This window comes from Psammomys obesus, unplaced genomic scaffold, assembly GCF_907164565.1.
Source record: "Psammomys obesus unplaced genomic scaffold, mPsaObe1.curated_primary_1811, whole genome shotgun sequence".
Taxonomy (NCBI): Eukaryota; Metazoa; Chordata; class Mammalia; order Rodentia; family Muridae; genus Psammomys; species Psammomys obesus.
In genome coordinates, this window is record NW_026591872.1 from 12,680,349 (window position 1) to 12,684,757 (window position 4,409).

The following is a 4,409-nucleotide window of genomic DNA, read 5'->3' on the forward strand; positions in this document are numbered from 1 at the left end:
ACCTTGTCCCAAGGGGCGGGGGGGGGGGGATGCTGAAAAGCACTTTTTTAAAAACTTGATCATGAGGGGTGGAGAGATGGCTCAGTGGTTAAGAGCACTGTCTGCTCAATCAAAGGACTTGGGTTCAATTCCCAACACCCACATGGCAGCTCACAACTGTCTATAATGCCCATTCCAAGGGATCTGACACCTTCACACTAATGCCCATAAAATAAAGTTAAAAAATAAAAATGTTAAAAATATTGATCACACTGGCGGGCCTCCAAGATAGAGAGGAACTGACAAGCTGAAATTCTGGGCAGGAGAAAAATGTAGAGCAAAAAATAGATGATCCAGATAGAGATCTGGTTACATATTTGCTTCTAAGCAATTTGCCAGTTTGAAATCTGTGGCTGAAATGTTAAATACCTGCACAGTTGTGGAGTAAAAAAACAAGTAAGCCAACAAACAAAAAACAAAAAACAGTGTCAGGACTCAGAGGAGGAATAAAGCTTTCAAAAGAAAAACATAGTGGAGGACCCATGAAGGAAGAGTAGTCATAGTAAATACCACAAAAATCTCAGCCTGCCATCTCCCAACCTTAGAACCGTACCATTGGGATAAGAGTGAATGGGAACTAGATCAGCCTTAAAGAAACTAAAGCACAGTCTGAATCTGTAATTTGATTAACTAGAAAAAAATCATCCAGACCCAGAAAGACAAATATGGTAATATGGTATGTATTCACTTATAGGTGAATATTAGCCGTAAAGTACAAAACCATCCTACCCAGAGAGGCCGAGTAACAAGGAGAGCTCAAGAAAGGAATGCATGGAGCTCCCTGGGAAGGAGAAATAGAATAGACATTGAGGGTAGAGGAGGGGGTGTAGACAGGAGTGGATAAGAACAGGAGGTATCAGGTGGTGGAGATGGAGGAAAACAAATACTGGGAGAGGCAACTGGAATTGGGGAGCATCTCAGGGTCCAGCTAGAAATGTAGGGCAATGAAAAGTCCCAGGAATCTGAGAATGACGATACCTAAGACTCCTAGCAATGGGGGATAATGAACCTGAACTGGCCATCTCCTGCAACCAGGCAATACTTCCAATGGAAGGATTGGGACACCAGCCCAGCCACAAAACCTTCAATCTACAATGTGTCCTGCCTACAAATTTGCTAGGGTGAAGGCAGCACAAAAACTATGGGAGAGGTCAATCAATGACTGGCCCAGCTTGAGACCCATGCCATGACACTGACTGGAAGGCCATGAACCAGAGGCTTGATAGCCCAGAGACCTACGATAGAACCAACCATGACTGGCAAAAAAAAAAAAAAAAAAAAAAAAAAAAAAAAAAAAAAAAAAAAAAAAGTCAATAAAATGATTCCCAAAGATATTCTGCTATACTCATAGATTGGTGTCTAGTCCAATTGTCATCAAAGATGCTCCATCCAGCAACTGATGGAAACAGATGCAGAGACCCACAGCAAAACATTAGGTGTAGCTCAGGGAATCCTGTGAAGAGGGGGAGGAAAGACTAGGAGCCAGAAGAGTCAAAGGCATAAGAAAACCCATAGATAAACTAACTTAAGCTCATAGGGGCTCACAGAGAGTGCCTGCATGGGTCTGACCAAGGCCCTCTGTGTATGTTTTATGGTTATATAGCTTAGTCTTCCTGTGAGATTCCTAACAGTGGGAGCAGGGACTGTCTCGGACTCTTTTGCCTGCTTCTCAACATGAGGGGCAGTGCCTAGTCTGACTGCAACTTAACATGCTATGGTTAGTTGATATTCCTGGAAGGCCTGCCCTTTTCTGAAGAGAAATGGAGGAGTGGATGCTATGGAAAGGAGGAGGCAAGGAGAAAGAACTGGAAGGAGAGGAGGGGAGGAAACTGTCGGAATGTAATATACGAGAGAATAAATAGAACCCCTACACAGGTGTAGCCCATGGCAGTTCAGTGTCCAAGTGGGTTACATACTAATGGGAAGAGGGACTGTCTCTGACATAATCTGATTGGCCTGTTCGTTGATCACCTCCCCCTGAGGGGGGAGCAGCCTTACCAGGCCACCGTAGAGGACAATGCAGCCACTTTTGATGAGAACTGATAGACTAAGATCAGAAGGAAGGAGAGGAGGTCCTCCCCTATCAGTGGACTTGAGGAGTGGCATGCATGCAGAAAGGGAAGGGAGGGTGGGTTCGGGAGGGGAGGAGGGAGGGGCTTATGGGGGGATACAAAATGAATGAAGTGTAATTAATAAAAAAATTAAAAAAAAAAAGATGGTCGGGTGGTGGCAGCACAGTGCCTTTAATCCCCGCACCCAGACAGCAAAGGCAGGTGGATCTCCATGAATTAAAGGCCTGATCTACAGAGCAAGTTCTAGGACAGCTAGGGCTACATATTTTTGTTCCCCAAACCAAAATAAATAAATAAAATCAAGATGGTCCTTTATTCTTGACTTGTGTTCTTGCCAAAGGAAGAAAACTAAATACCATATAGAAGAAAAGAGTATCAAAAAACAGCAGCTCTTCCCCAATTTATATTGTGTTCCACAGTTAATTACTAGTGAAAATGGGCCATACAAAAAGATAACCACTAGCCAAAATCAAGAGAAAATGGACAATGCCCATAGAATTAAAATGATTCAGATATGAAAATTCTCAGATGTTGATTTTAAATAATTACAGTTAACATATTCATAATATAAAGGATAATTTCAGCAATGTATGATTGGTTACTTGCTGTACCTGGTATTTTCCTACTGCTGTGATAAAACACCATGATCAAGGCAATTTATAAAATAAAGGGTTTATTTGGGCTGTGGTTCAAGAAGGGTAAGTGTCTGTCATGGTAGGGAGTCATGGAAGCAAGCAGCAGATATGGTGGCTGGAGCAGAAGCTGGGGGGGCACATCTTGAATGGAAAGTATAAAATACAGAAGGCATGGAGAACGCTTGTGCACTGGGCATGACAGGAGGCTTTGAAATCTCAAAGATCAACCTCTGTGACATACTTCCTCCAACAAGGCCAAGTCTTCCCAAATATCATCATCAACTGAGGCAAGTGTTCAAATACCTGATGAGCCTATGGAGGATATTCTCGTTCAAACCACCATATATGCAGAAGGATTATATTAAGGAAACAGGTTTCTTACTGTTAATCCATTGAGAAGGCCTAGAAGTAGCAACACACTAATAACAATAAGAATACTTGGCACCTAAATCTTGGTCTATAAATAACATTCCCCACCTAAAAGAACCAAGATTCTTTGCAGAAAACACTAATTCCAAAGGGTTTAGGCATTAAATAAAATGGGCTTGAAACTTTATTTTGTCCCTAAAAATGAAGAATTGTTCAACTGATTTGGGAACATGTTGAGAAGACACAGGAGCTAGCTTAAAAAAAAATAAATAAATAAAGGAGGGGTGTCCCTACGGTGAATTTGAACATGACAATTAACAGACTGAAAAGTATTAAATGAAGTAGAAAACCATGAGTCCACATTGACATGAATGAATGATGAGGCACTTACCTGGCATGGAAGATACCATGATTATGAAGGTGGTTTTCTCTGGGTGAAGCTCCTCTGTTGCACTCTGGGTGTGCTGTCCCCTATGATTTCCTTAAATGTGAACATTTTGACTGTATAATTTGTGGTTGTGCAGAAACACGTGCTTTCCCCAGAAAAATAAAAACAGTAAGTTTTATGTGTTTGTGTGTGTGTGTGTGTGTGTGTGTTCACTCATTAGCTGTAGAAACAGATGATTAATAAACAGACATAGAAAGAGTCAAAGTTTCTTTCTGCCAGATACTTAGAGCTGGCAAAGACAAAAAAAAAATAATAACTTCAGAAAAAAATGCAAAGAAAGTCGCCTTAATCAACTGAACAAAGAGAACATCATCAGTAATAAAAAATACAATAGACTGGAGAGATTGCTCAGCAGTTAAGAGCACTTGTTCTTGCAGATAATCTGACTTCAGTTCCAAGCACCCACATCCGACGGCTCACAATGGCCTGACTCCAGTTCCAGGGGATCCAATACCTCTAGTCCCAAGGGTCTTATCCCAACACGGATAGTTTTTAAAAAATAAAAAATATATCTTTTTAAAAAAATAATTAAACAGTGAAATAACGTGCTCCCTAGTAAGATGAAAGAAGAAAGCATTATTTCTTTGATGTTACTGCCCAAATTTCATAGCTAGAATATAATCATGAGGAAATGTCAGAAAAACCCAAGTTATGAAGCATTTCAAAAGATAACAAGACTATTATCTTCAAGTATTGAAAATTGAAGGACATGAATAGACGTTAAAATAAAATGCAACACTTGCTTCTGAATTAAATTTTCTGGTTTAAGGACACTACAGGAAAACTGGCAAAACTTGAATGGCATGGTAGCAATGGCAATGGTATAATCTAATGTTGGTGGTGATA

General features: G+C 40.6%; 1 non-coding gene across 1 annotated transcript; it reads left to right on the forward strand.

Moving 5' to 3' along the window:
• The first annotated feature begins 3,498 nt into the window (after nucleotides 1-3,498).
• On the forward strand, nucleotides 3,499-3,655 carry LOC129680561 (U1 spliceosomal RNA). The gene has a single exon (XR_008720709.1). It is a non-coding gene; the product is annotated as a U1 spliceosomal RNA (small nuclear RNA).
• Nucleotides 3,656-4,409: the final 754 nt, after the last annotated feature.